This window comes from Crocodylus siamensis, chromosome 10, assembly GCF_052110815.1.
Source record: "Crocodylus siamensis isolate JL-2025a chromosome 10, ASM5211081v1, whole genome shotgun sequence".
Classification (NCBI taxonomy): Eukaryota; Metazoa; Chordata; order Crocodylia; family Crocodylidae; genus Crocodylus; species Crocodylus siamensis.
In genome coordinates, this window is record NC_143404.1 from 45,580,081 (window position 1) to 45,595,048 (window position 14,968).

Sequence of the window (14,968 nt, forward strand, 5' to 3'; positions counted from 1 at the left end):
ATGAGTGTAGCCCTGGGAATTTTGAAAATTATAGCAGGCTGGTTCAGCAGATAGGTAATGCGACTTGGAGACTTTTACTGTTGATAACAATGGTGAGATTTCAGCTGCCTCAGATGGGGCTAAGATTTCACCCTAAATCAAAGGGTTGAAGTCTGCTTCTGTCTTTTGCATAATAAAGTTGTTCCCATTGTGTGTGCATCTAGTGACTTCTATGAAATTATTTGCTAGACAACCCAGCTCCTAGAAGACAAATTGGGCTTAATGCAGAAATTGCAGGATGACCTGGGCTGTTATGCAGGAGGCTAGTGTAGATTAAGATCAGAATAGTCCTCATCTGGCCTTGAAAATCATTAATTTAATTTAACCACATCCCAATTTAGCATGATGACTCATTTGGAGGAATAGCTGATCTTGAGGTCCACTGGATAAACATGTGTAGGCCACTGAACAAAAGTTTACACTGTGCTCATCACATTGTGAAGAATTCTTTTTTGTGAAGATTTAAGGGTCTTCTTATTCTCCACTTTCCATAAGTATGAAAAGAACAAGGATAAGAAGGAAACCATCTTGATTTACATATATAATTCCCAACCAACTTTATTTCTTTTTAATTCAAGATATCCAATTTCACAGACATTGGGTTACCAGATTTCCTAAGTACAACAAAATGCCTGGAATAATCCTGCTAGAGGGGAAGAAGCTATGAAGCATACACTCACTGGAACCCATATATCTGACTAGTTTCCATGCATTTCACTTTCTGTGAAGGAGAGTCAAACAAAGATGCCAATCCCAAACATCCCAGCAGACTGTAAGGACTTGCAGATTTCTATGTATCAACCTAGTCTTTTTACCTTTGAAACACCCAGCTGCACACTGTGGGCATGTCTACATGTGCAATTAATACACCTGAATTTCCTGTATGGAAAATTCCGGGGTATTAAACTGCCCCTGCATGCATCTGAAAGTGCACCCATTGGGAGCAAATTTGCTCCTGACAGGATCAATTTAGTCCAGAGCTGCTCCTGTCCTGTTCTGTACCCCCTGCAGCAGTGTGGAGGAGCTCCAGGCTGGCAGAGGGTATGGGGGCTGGTCCCAATCTCCACATGGTGGAAGGCAGCTACCTGGCATCTGGGACACCTCTCCCCATCCCCCGTGACCCCCTCTGCCCAGGATGAACAGGAAGCAATTTGCTTCTGGTCAGTGTCTACCCCTGGGCTTTGGCACATTAGTTTAATGCACTGATTTCTAGTATGTGTATCTACAGGTACTAGATAATGGTGCATTAATCTACTGAGCAGTAATTGATGTGCACATGTAGATGGTGATGTTTTACTGTGCATTATATTAGTCTAATGTACAGTTAAGTGTCTCAGGTAGATACGCCCACTGTTCATGATACCCACAGTCCAGAGGACATTGTGAAAACTCCTTCAAACTGGAGCCTTGTTTCATTGGTTTAATAGTGGCATTGGGGGCAGTAGTGTTGACTAATCCTGGGGCAGGCAGGAGAACATTTGTAACCTAGAGTCACATTATATTCCCAGCAAACTACCCAACTTTTGCTAGAGTATCTAAATATGTCATGGTTCTATTTCACATTCACTAGGGCAAGTCATCATTTTCAGAATCAGGTCAGCAATAGCCCTACAAACAGCCTCATAATTTCCAAAAGCCAGTCCTAGTCATCTTACCTGCCCTTTTCTAAGAACTAAAGAAGAGATTATAAAAGGTAGAAATTACAGGTAAGTATTGAGACACCAATTCCACTTCCTCCTAGTGAAAATGAAAGGATTATGAAACTCCTTCCCCAAGTACCTGACTTTCCCATCCTTCGCCTTATAACGGCAGAAGGTCATTTTGCAGTGACCTTATAGATATCACTCTCCTGGAAAAAAGCAGCATTATTCTAGAAATTATTGGCATGAGGGGGAAGGAAGACAGATGTAAGTGCAATGAGCACAAAAGGGATTAATAATCTGTGCATGAGAAGCGACAAATGTCTTGCTTCTGTGGATTTAGATGTAAGATTAACTGTACTAGAGGGAAAACAATATTAAATCATTCAACTGTTGTCCAGTACATTGCAGGCCTGCATCACTTCCTCTTCTCCACTGTCCCCTGTAGTAAGGCATTGACAAAAAGATCATTGCCTCAGTAATCTCCAAGTCTGTGGGCATAGTGACAATAATTGTGGGGAAGTCAGTTCATCAGATACAGGTCACTGGGCATGTCTACACATGTGCCTGACTGTGCAGTCATTTGGTACTTCCTTTGGCATTTACTGAAAAGTAATTTAGGACTTGCTCTAGCAAGTCCTAAATGACTCTGCAGTGCTGGTACTGCACAGGTTGTTTCCAAACCTTCTGCACAGTAGCAATGAGCTTCTGTTCAGTAGCAGCAGTGTCACTGCTTGTGCCTGCTAATGCTATGTTGCAATAGCAATGGACTATACAACTGTAGCTCATTGCTATGATGATGTAGCATCTCATGTAGACATGCCTACTGGCTATTACAGGACCACAGGAATTAGGATGGGACTATACAATATTCCAGACCAGTTTAATCCTTCATACTCTCTAAAATTTCACAATGGCAAGTTTACTGAGGCTGTATTCAGTTTGCCAGCTAAACATCATACATTGCAGTCACTCCAGAGAGGCAGGTGGAATCAACATTTCCCCTCTACCTAGAAGGCAGGGATCATGTCAGTAATTCTAAGAACTGCACAAGGGGAAGAAAGAAAAAATAAAAATGTGATGCTTAGTGGTGAACGCAAAGCACTGCTAAACACCATGTCTGTAATGACTCCAGAGCACAGTCAGGATATGAAATGGAGAGTAGTCTGAGTAGTTACATTGAAATGGTAGTACCAGAGGGTGTGGCCCTGCTAAAACATTAAGCATGCAGTCAACCTCTACTAAATTCCAGACTCTGGACAAATTGATAAATTTCCACTGTGGATGATGTTAGTCCCAAGAGTCTGATATCATCTCCTTCATGGCTGAGAGAAGACCTTGATACTGTTCCTAAACATGTTGATAGGTAGACTGCATCCACTCTAGGACCATACAAAGCAAAACTCAATTTATCTGAGGCATGTATATGGTTTTCCTTTATGATAGCATCTATTAAATGTTTGTATCCTCATAATCCATGGCAGCAGTTCCTGTCAAGGCCAGGGCAGCTCATACAACTGCTGTGCTGCTCCCCAGACACCCCTTAGGAACAGGTATGTGGCCCTGGCCCCACTGAAGGAGGAGGCAGAAGAACAGGTCCCTAGAGAAACTGAAGCTCGATCTACATCACTGGCTTAGAAGAGGCATGCCCTGAGAAGGAGACGTAAAGTTCTGGTCATCGGGGACTCCATCCTGAGGGGAACCGATGGTCCAATCTGTTGCTCAAAGCCCTCGTCATGGCAGGTCTTCTGCATGCCCGGAGTGAGGATCCACAATATCACAGAGACCATCCCTAAAATCATCAAGCCCTCTAACTACCACCCACTGGTTGTGATCCATGTGGGTACAAATGATGCATCCAAGGGTAAGCCGGATAACATCATGGAGGGCTATAGGGCCTTGGGATACCAACTGAAGAAGACAGGAGCACAGATGGTATTTTTCTCCATTCTCCCAGTAAGTGGATGGGGTAGGTGTTATGAGGCCTGCACTGATGTGGTTAACCAGTGGCTTTGGAGCTGGTGCCATGAGGCAGGCTTTGGGTTTTTTGACAATGCCTCATGTTTTTGTATGGAGGGCATACCGGGGTGGGATGGGCTTCACCTCTTCCCTAAGGGCAGAAGTATCTTTTCCTCTAGGTTGGCTGATCTCGTATGGCGGGTTTTAAACTAGCCTCACTGGGGGAAGGGGCCGCTTCAAGTGGAGAGGATGCTTCACCAGCACAGGGGGTGACAAGAGGAAGGGAAGCTGAGGTAAGCATTAATGTCTTGAGAGTAGGGGGCCACAACTGTCCTGGGAGTAGGAGGGAGGCACGTGGACCCTCAGGGGGCCTCAAGTGCCTCTACACTAATGCTTGTAGTATGGGGAGTAAGCAGGAGGAACTGTGCCTCCTGATTGTGAGTAAGAACCCAGACTTAATAGGGCTCACAGAAACCTGGTGGGACCCTACATATGACTGGGCAGGAGGCATTCAGGGATACACCCTATATAGAAGAGACAGGACAGAAAGGAAAGGTGGGGGGGTTGCACTCTATGTCAAAGAGAACCTCACATCATCAAGGATTAGCTTCGGGGTAGAGGAGGGTCGGGCAGAGACACTATGGGTCAAACTACAAGGGGGGCATGGTGAAAGGGACCTTATGGTGGGCATCTACTACAGACCACTCAACCACAGGGAAGAGCTGAACCAGGACTTCTCCAGTCAACTTATGGAGGTGGTTGGGTCAAGGGATATTATTGTCATGGGTGACCTAAACTACCCAGACATTTGCTGCGAGGAGCAGACAGCCAGGTCTGACCTCTCGTGTAGGTTCCTGGCTGTATTACAGGAGCTTTACCTTATCCAGGAAGTGCACAGCCCCACTAGGGGTAATGGCTTGCTGGACCTGGTCCTGGCCATGGGGGATGACCTGGTGAGGGGACTGCAGGTCCTTGACCACCTGGGCAATAGCAATCATCACCTACTGGATTTCACTATCCAACAGAGGGTGTCAAGGGCTTACCCCAAGGCTAATGCCCTTGACTTCAGAAGGGCCAACTTCAATGAGCTTAGGAGTCTAGTGGGGGAGGCACTGAGGGCCCAGAAGGTAGAGCAGATGGAAGTCCATGAGGGAAGGTCATACCGTAAGGGGGCAATCCCAAAGGATAACAGTCCCTGAGAGAAGCAAGGAGGGTAAGAGTGATCAGAAACCCCCTTGGCTCAGCAAGGGCATTAAGCAATGCCGGAGGACTAAAAGCGGGGTGTACAACCAGTGGAAGGGAGGAGCTATCACCACGGAGGAGTACTCCTCCTTAGCCCATGAGTGTAGGAGGGCTATTGGGAAGGCCAAGGCAGAGATGGAACTCAGGCTAGCGTCCAGGATTAAGGACGCCAAAAAGTCCTTTTTCAAGTACATTTGGAGCAAGAAGAGGGCACCAGGCAAGGTGGGGACCCTGCAAGATGCAAACAATAATCTTGTGGCTACGCCAGACAAGAACGCTGATATTTTTAACAGTTTCTTTGCCTCTGTTTTCTGGAACAGGGACCAGGACATCCCACCTACCAGAGGTAGGGACAAGCTCAGGGATAGCTAGGTCAGGCCTTCAATCAGTGCAGATGTAGTTAGGGATCTTCTGGAAGGGCTAGACATTTTTAAATCTACAGGTCCAGATGCCCTCCACCCAAGAGTGTTGAGGGAGCTGGCAAGGGTCATCGTGGAGTCCTTGGCCTGGCTGTATGAACATTTGTGGTCATCTAGACAGTGCGGGGGGATTGGAAACTGGCCAATGTGGTCCCAATTTTCAAGAAAGGGAGGAGGGAGGACCCAGGTAACTATAGATCTGTAAGTCTCACCTCAGTGCTCGGGAAGATCTTGGAGAAAATCATCAAGGAGCACATCTGTGGAGGGCCTCCAAGGGAGATCAGGCTCAGGGGCAATCAGCATGGGTTCATCAAAGGCAGGTCCTGCCTTATCAACCTGGTTGCCTTTTATGACCAGGTGACTAAATCCTTGGATGATGGTTTCGCCATGGACGTAGTCTTTCTAGACTTTAAGAAGGCCTTTGACACTGTTTCTCATCCCATCCTCATCAATAAATTAAGCGACTGTGGCATTGATGCCTAGACAGTTGGATGGGTCAAAAATTAGCTGACAGGCACACCCAGAGAGTAGTGGTGGGTGGGTCATACTTAACCTGGTGAGATATGAGCACTGGGGTAACCCAGAGCTCAGTCCTCGGGCCCACACTGTTTAACATCTTCATCAGTGACTTGAATGAGGGGGTAGAAAGCACGCTGTCCAAGTTTGCTGATGACACTAAGATGTGGGGTGAGGTGGACACACTTGAAGGGAGAGAGAGGCTGCAAATAGATTTAGACAGGCTACAAAAGTGGGCAGATGAGAATAGGAGGGGGTTCAATGTAGACAAATGCAGGGTGCTGCACCTTGAGAGAATGAATCCACAGCATACATACAGGCTGGGGAGTTCCCCTCTTGAAAGCACAGAGGTGGAATGGGATCTTGGAGTCATTATTGACTCCAAGATGAAGATGAACCACCAATGCCAGACTGCAACCAGCAAGGCCAGCCATACCTTGTCATGCATCCAAAGGTACATCTCAAGCCAGTCCAGAGAGGTGACACTCCCCCTCTATGCGACTTTGGTCAGGCCACAATTGGAGTACTACATCCAGTACTGGACGCTGCACTTCAAGAGGGCTGTGGCCAGCCTGGAGAGGGTTCAGAGGAGGGCCATCCACTTGGTGGTGAGAGGGCAGCAGGACAGGCCCTATGAGGAGAGACTGAGGGACCTGAACCTGTTCAGTCTCGGCAAGAGGAGGCTGAGGGGGGACCTGGTGGCTGCGTACAAACTCATCATGGGAGATCAACAGCAAATAGTAGAGCCCTTTTCTCCCCAGCACCACCTGGGATGATGAGGAACAATGGTAATAAACTGATGGAGAATATGTTTAGGGTAGAGATCGGAAGGCTATTTTTTACAGTTAGGGTGGCCAAAATCTGGAACCAACTTCCCAGGGAAGTGGTCCTCGCCCCTACCTTGGGAAAATTCAAGAGGAGGTTGGATGATCACCTGTCTGGGGTCTTGTGAACCCAGCATTCATTCCTGACTGTGGCAGGGGGTCAGGCTAGATGATCTGTTCAGGTCCCTCCTGACCCTAGCTTCTATGAAACTATGGAACAGCCCTATGAGATAGCACATTGGGATTATTCCTATTTTATATATCATAGAGAAGTAGGGCTGCAAGAGACCACCAGAGGTCATCTAGTCCCAACACCCTGCCTGAGGAAGAATCATCCCTATCAAAACCAACCTATACAATCTATAATCTAAACTCTACATAAAACTACCATCAATATTGACACAACACAGACCTAACATTCTAACCTGCCACAGATAAAGCAGAGAAACCATGGCAGCCAATGTCCTACTTCTATAAAATGTTATCAATATATGCTGAAGAGATTCTGGGTGAAGGGCCCTGCCCCCCATTACAAAGGAAGGCAAAAACCTACATATCCAAATAATCCAGGAGAAGTTTACTTTAGAGTAAACTACTTAAGAGTATACTCTCCTGGGCACATGTCTACACATGTAGAGATGTGTGAAAAGATTTGCTGCTCTTAGCAGCAGATTGCTTCTACTCCCCATGGCCCTGCAACCTGGGTACTAGCTCAGGGGACATTGCTCCCTGCCCCCAGGAGCTTCCTGCTGCCAGAGCTATCCCAGCACTAACCCTGTAACTGTGGAGATGGTGCTGGGAGATAAGGATTTTCTGTGATCATGAAGTGGAAGCTGGGACCTCCCTGCTGCTGGGGCAGGATGCCATTGTCCCCACCCAGGCTCTGGTGGCAGATTCCATCCTGGAAGCGGGGAGCTCCCACCCCCTGCTGCCCAGCTGACCGAGAGGCATCTACGTATGTCCTACTGTGCTGTTACTAATCATGAGTCAATTTGCTACTTGCATTTGCAGACAGCAATTTTACTCACTATTAGAGCCAATTACGGCACAGTAAGTGTCTGCACATGTAGATGTGGATGCTTACTGTGCAGCAATTAGTTCTACTTCACAGTAAAGTATCTCATGTAGATGCACCCAGTCTGTACTAACTTGTTGGGAGACGGCAACCAGCAAGACCTATAAGCATCAGAAATAACCATGGTAGAACATAGGCATAGCTTCGCCTAGATCATCCCCAACCAGTGGCTGTCCAACCTCTTCTTAAACACCTTCAGTCATGGATAGTCTACAATTTCCCTATGTAATCTATTCCACTGCCTCACTATTGTAACAGTGAAGAAGTTCCAGGTATCCATTCTAAATTTACCTTGCTGCAGCTTCAAGCCATTGGTCCATGTCCTTCTCTCTACAGCAAGAGAGAAAAGTTGCTTTTCCTCTTCTTCATGGCAGCCCTTCATATACTTGAAGACTGCTATCATGTTCCTTATTCTGCAAGCTCCTTCAGCCTCTCTTCATATGACCTTCCTTCTAAGCCTTTGATCATTTTTGTTGTCTGCCTCTGGACCCTATTTAATTTCTCCATGTCCTTTTTAAAAAATGTTTAATGGTGGAGACTAGAACTATATACAGTACTCCTGAGGAGGCCTAAACCTGTCTTGCACTTAATGCTTCTGTTGATGCATTCCAAAACCACATTTGCCTTTTTGTGCAGCTGCAATACACTGCAGACTCATATTGAGTCTCTGCTCTACCAAGACTCCCATGTCCTTTTTCACTGTGCTACCATCCAACCAGGTGTCACACATTTTATATTTGTGTTTTTAATTATTCCGCCTGAGGTGTAGCACCTTACATTTGTTCACAATGAACTTCATCTGTTAGCTCTAGACCAACATTCCAATCTGTTGAGAGAGATCAGCATTGTGCTTCCATCCTCCAATGTGTTCTCAGTCCTCCCTGGTTTAATGTCATCTGCAAACTTCTTCAAGAAGCTTTATATTCCAGCATCCAAATTGTTAATAAATGCAATGAACAGCACTGGGCCCAGGACAGACCCCTGTGGGGCTCCACTCAAAACCTTCTGCCATTCTGACATGGGCCTGTTAATAATTGCCCTTTGCTTGTGGATATTAAGCCATTTATCTATCTACCTTATAGTAGTTTTATCTAGGCCACATTTCTCCAATCTGTTTATGAGAAGGTTATGCAGAACCATGTCAAAAGCCTTATTGAAGTCCAGATACATTGTGTCCACAGCATTCCCCTTATCCACCCAAGTAGTTACTTTGTCAAAGAAGGAGATCAAGGTTGCTTGACACTATTTGTTTTTCATAAACACATACTAGCTGCTTGTGAAGAGTCTTTTTTCCTCCAGATGCTTTCAAATGGCCTTCCTTAGGATATGCTCCAGTAACTTCCCAAATATTGAGGTGAGGCTAACTGGAGTGTAATTCCCCGGGTCCTCCTTCTTACCTTTTTTAAAGACAGGACTACACTGGCCCTTTTCCAGTTCTTTGGTACCTGGCCTGTCTCCCACAACTTCATGAAGATGAGGAACTGAGACATTTAAGTATTAATTCCCATTGGTTTGGGAGCTAGGTGCCTAAGTAAAATTAAGGATCAGGGCGTAAAGACTAAATACAATAAAAGAATTAGAATCTTACAAGTTGGTATTTCAGGGTGCCTGTAGAAGTATGAGACACCTGCTCTGATGTACTGTAATTGTAGCATGCTCTATCAGCCTTGGTGTCTCAGTAGTCAGCATCCTCATGCTTCAGAATGGTGGCAGGGTGCTTTAACTAAAACTTGTTGGGAGAACTTCACTTCAGTGCCCCTTCCAACATTTTGAAGTGTGGGATGCTGAATATATGAGAAGCTGTGGGCTCTTTAATTAGAGCAGTTCCTGAGACAGCCTCTAATTAAAGCACCCCCTCCCCACCTGGAGCATATGTAAGGCCACTGGGTGCCTGTTCAGATCCGGGGGTTTAATCCCCATTAAATTAAATAGGTTTATAAAATTTAAAATTGTGTATTTTAGAGTTTTGCATCTGTGTTTGCATGTACTAGACTTCACAATTAATTAAGCCCGGTATACAATTCCCTGTAAATTCCAGCAGGAGGAGCCACATACCTATCTACTCTGCTGCTGTCTTCACTACTGAACTACAGCTGGGGGTGTATGTAGACCAGTAATACACCACTAATCCCCTCCCTCCTCACTCCTGATCCCTCCGCCCCGGGAGCCTTATGCTAACCCCACCTTAACCCGACTCTGTCAAACTGTGGGTACCCTGAAACGATGTGAACTTCCACCCCTTGTAAACTCACTTATCCCATGTGAACTTCCACCCCTCCCCCATCTCCTCCTATGCCCCCTATAGCCCCTTAAAGGCCTCCCAAAAGGCCCCCTCTCTCCAAGCAAGGGATCCTGATGATAATCCACAGTAATCATAAGCCCATCCCACCCACCGTGGGGGGAAGTGAGTGAACCTTCCAGCTTCCCCAACCTGGCCAAATAGGTGCCCTGCCACTTGCACCCCTCTAGGCTCTGATCTCCAGCAGGTGGCCTATGGCAGGGACCCCATGCCAAGCCGTGTGCAACCTTTCCAAACCACATGAACTCCCATGTAAGAAAACAAATGTAAATGTGTGTGTCTGTGTGTATGTATATATATATATATATATATATATGTATGTATGTATATATATGTGTATATAGACATAAATATAAAATATATATAATTTAAATTATAAATATATAAATATAAATTGTTATAGGGTAAGGAATGGGTGGCCCGCATGTTCATCATCCTCATCCACATTGCTAGTGGCGGTTGTGGCTGAAGTCGGGGGAGGATGTAAACCACCCATGGTAGTGGTGGCAATGGACACACCACCAGGACCACAGTTTAATACATCATGAAGGGGTTGACCAAAAACTCGTGTCCATCCAACACTTTGTTTTCTGTGTTTCAGGACTACATTTCCCAGCATCCCTCAGCAGTTAGTGCTTGGGATGGTTTCCATGGGGACCCTTGCTGCAGGTACACCTGCACTGTGATGCTGTGAATACCTGCACATATGCATGTGACTGTATCTGGCAATGTGCACGGTTCTGCAATGGTGGCTATAGCCGGCACTGCTTTCCCCCCCAGCAAAATCTTTCTTCCAGACCTAATGGCATGGCATGTACATGCATCTCAGATCAAGAAACAAGGTGTAATAAATGGACACCTTTCCTTTACTCTAAAAAGCATTCTTGGTAGTTTATTTGGATATAGTCTTAAAAGGTGGCTAAGAAGCTGGCAAATGCCCCCCTCCCCCCCCGCACACACACACACACACACACACACACACACACACACACACACGAAAAAGCTGAGGACTCCTGCAGGACGCTCATACCACCACCTGCCTCCTCTGCCTGGGCCAAGGAGAGGTTTAATTTACCCTTAACAGATCATGGTCCATCCAGGGTGGCTAGCATACCAGGTTTCAGGCACAGAGTTGTGCATGGCCTCACCCCCACCCCCACCCCCAAAATGTCAGCCTGCAAACAATAACCCCATTCCCCAGGCCAGGCAGCTGTTCCCTCCCCTCCCCCCATGTTCTGCTGAAGTCCCCAGTGGTGTCCAGCTACTCAGGTCACTGTGGGAATCCGATTCTGTCTGCAGGGAGCCCCCTGCCTGATCCTTCACCTGAGGGCCCCCCTCACCCCCACCACCCTTACTGAAACCTCCTCCCTGCCATTACAGAAAAATGTACTGAAAATATAGATGTTTTCTAGTCTAAATAGGAATTTTATTTTTATGGGAAGAACCAGTCAGTGCTAGTTGTTGGCAGCATCCATAATATGTGTGGCCAGGCAATCCCACACAAGGGCTGCCCAGCCAGCATCTCCATGCTGGTATTGCCAGGTGCGATGCATTGCCTACCCTTGTCACTGTCTGGCCACTGCTTCCAGCTCTTCATCAGCCCACGACTCACTGAAAACCTCTCCTCTGGTTTCACAAATATTGTGGAGCACACAGGCTGTCACTAAAAGGCTGTTATGTTTCCTGGCTCCAACTCGAGCCTGCAGTTCAGCATCTTCCACTGTGCTTTGAGGCAGTCAAAGGTGCATTCAACAACCAATCTGCATTTGCTGAGATGGTAGTTAAAAGCCATCTTCTGTGGATTGGTAATGTGGCCTCCATAAGGCTTCATGAGCCAGGGCATGAGGGAGTAAGCAGTGTCCACTATTATAAGCGAGGGGACAGCAACACCATGGATCACTGTGTTGAGGACTCCGGGTGCATAGTGTTCTTTCTCCATCAAGGCAGGCAGTGGACAGTTTGTAAACACATGTACATCATGTGTGTTGCCTGCCCACGTGGTATAAATGTTCATGAACCAGCCCCAGTGATCCACCATAGCTTGCAGGATCACTGAGACCATCTTCCTTCTTGTTCATGAATGACCACTTCTCCTCCTCCTCCCCCCCAGGAGGATTGCACAGGGGGGAGGTGTGCTGTCTAAAGCTCCCACTCAGGGAACCCTATGGCATTGGAGCCACCACTAACATCTTGGGGGTTACCAAGGCAAATAAAGTTGTTCTCCATGATATCCTGCAGCAGCTGGCATACTTCATGAGTTGTCAGCCTGGCCATTCAGGGAGCCATGCTAAACTGGTTCGTGATGTAGCAGAGGCTGGCAGGGGTGGCCAGTTTCATGATAGCCATGGGCGCCCTCTTGTCCAGAGCGATGGTGGGATGTGTAACAGTGTCCTGCTTCAAAATTTTTGGCCCCAGCATCAAGACAATGTAATTAAATGTCTCCCTGGTATTTTGGAGCATCTTGAGCCACCGTTGATCATTCCAAGTGGTCAGTATGATTCACTCCCATCAGTCTGTGCTGCTCACATGGGCCCAGACCCTGAAGTTATTGCTCCTGAGGGTGATCCACAAAACCCTTTCAGCATTCACTTCTGTACCTGCCTCTTGGTTATCCCACTCCACTTCACATCAAAGTGCCTTTTTTTGCGAGGCACTTCTACGCTCTGGCATCTCATCAGAAGTGTTTACAAGTAGTAACGTAGTATGCACTGCCATTATTAGCTGCACCTCTATTTTATGCAGTAAGTCCAAGGCCAGCAGCAGGATACTTAACAACAGTTCCTCCTCCTACTCCTCACCCATTTTGTCCAGATTCTCCATTTTGGCCGCCTCACTAATTTTGTTACGATTCTTCATGTCCATGTCCTCATGTATTTCATCTGGAATTTCCATTTCATCCTTCTTGCTCTCCTGTCTGGATTCCATGAAGCCAGGTTGTTTGCATGTATGCAGCAGGGCTGCTTCTCAGCACACAGCACTACCACCAACGTTCATGGGGATGGGGGGAGAGGGGGAGGTTCTGAATAGTAATGGAAGCTGAATAATTAGCACTGCAAGTGACCTCCTATCTGCATGTCCATGATTACCCTGGTCAGGTGTCTGTGTGCTGGGTGTTGGCGCAGCAGAGCCTTTGCCCTTTACCATGGTGGGTAGGTGTGGGGAAGGTGATGTAGCACCCATTCACTTTGAACTTAAATGTGGGCTTTAAGATGACCCCTGGAACCCATTCATATGCTCTGGATGCACAATACTGGTTTTTACTGGTTCAATGAATAAGCACACCCAAGAAGGGTAGATCTCAGGTGTGCCTACTCATTCTCAGGTAGTTGTCCTTAGAAAGAAGTATCTGCCCAGAAACCATCCCTGCCCTGCTAGAACCCTGATTTGAAAGAAACATCTCCCCGGAAAAGAGCCTTGCCCCACACTAGCCCAGGTTTAGTGGAAGCATATCCCCAGAAAACAGCCATGCCCTACAAGATCCCTGGTTTGAAAGCAAATTCTCCCCAGAAAAGAGCCCGGGCCTACATAAATCCTGGTTTGAAAGCAACATCTACCCAGAAAACAGCCTTCTCCCACACTAGCTAAGGTTTGAAACAGGTGTGTGATGGACATTGCTGTCTCAGTAGCTACCATTAACATGTCAGAAACTAAGGCAGGCATCAAAGAACCACAACCATCAAGTCCTCTCCCAACAAATGTCCATCCATACTTGACCCCCCCACAGCTTTGGAATGGGGATTAATTAGCAGACATGCTGTATTTGTAGTGCGGATGAGCACTGCAGCCTCCTGCACCCCACTCTTCCCTGCCCATACCCTGTTAGAATGAGTTCTGCTCCCCCGCCCCGATATAATTCAATTGTTCATTTCATTGATTGCAAAAAAATCTAGGGTTCTGGCAGTCAAGGGCACAGTGCCCTTGATTTGGGGGCACAGCAGAAATGTCATCAAGAAATGTCTTAATAATAGCCCCACCAAGTTTGCCAGTGACCTTTCATGACTCTGTTGTTGTCAGGATACCACAGTCTTGACAACTACTTGGGCACATACAGCTTCCCCAATGTCTCAGAAAACCAAGTTCAGTGGTATGCAGATGACAGAGCAGGAGGCGGACACGCCCATCAACCATGGCCCCGGTGGGACCCAGGAAGATCTGAAGGACTTGCTTAACATTTCATCAGAGGAAAAGATCATAGAGCAGCTGAAAAGTAGGAGGAATAAGCCAGTGTATACTGGAAGAGCAAAAGAAATGAAGGCACAAGGGCACAACCAGGACTGGACACAGCGTCAGAGTAAAATCAAGGCTCTGAGGTGTGTGTTTCATTGGGCCAAGGATAAGAATTCACACTCTGGGGCAAGGCACACAATTTCTCCTTTCTACTACCAGCTGTCCATCATTTCTCCAAGGAGGCTTCCTGTCTCTGGTCATTTGGGACTGGCATTGTCTTGGAGAGCACACCTAAGGAAGGAGCCTCAGAGTGTCCTGAGACAGAAACCGTGAGCATGTTGGAGCAGTGGGGTGACAGCTCCCTAGTGCTGGATAAGAAGAATGACCAAAAGGAGGTGACCCTGGTCATGACCCCAGGTTCCCCTCTGATTTTATGGAGTAAGACAGATGAGGAGCAGCATAAGGAGGACACTACTTTGGATGTGGTTATGGCATCAGAGGTTCCTTCAGAGACCCAAAGAACGAGTTTTGTTCCTGAGATACAAAAGGAAGTGTGACTGGGGACTTGTAAGTATTGGGAAATGGGCATTATATTGTTGCCCTGTGGGGTCAGGCTAATGCTCAGGATCCCAATATCATGCTGTTACACAGGAGGGCATGGTGTACAGTTGCACATGCACACACTCAAAAAATCAATTAGGCATATACACGCACACTAGGCACATATGCCTACTCTGGGTGCATACACCCCCACCAGGCGTGCGCATGTGCACACACATGTGCACACA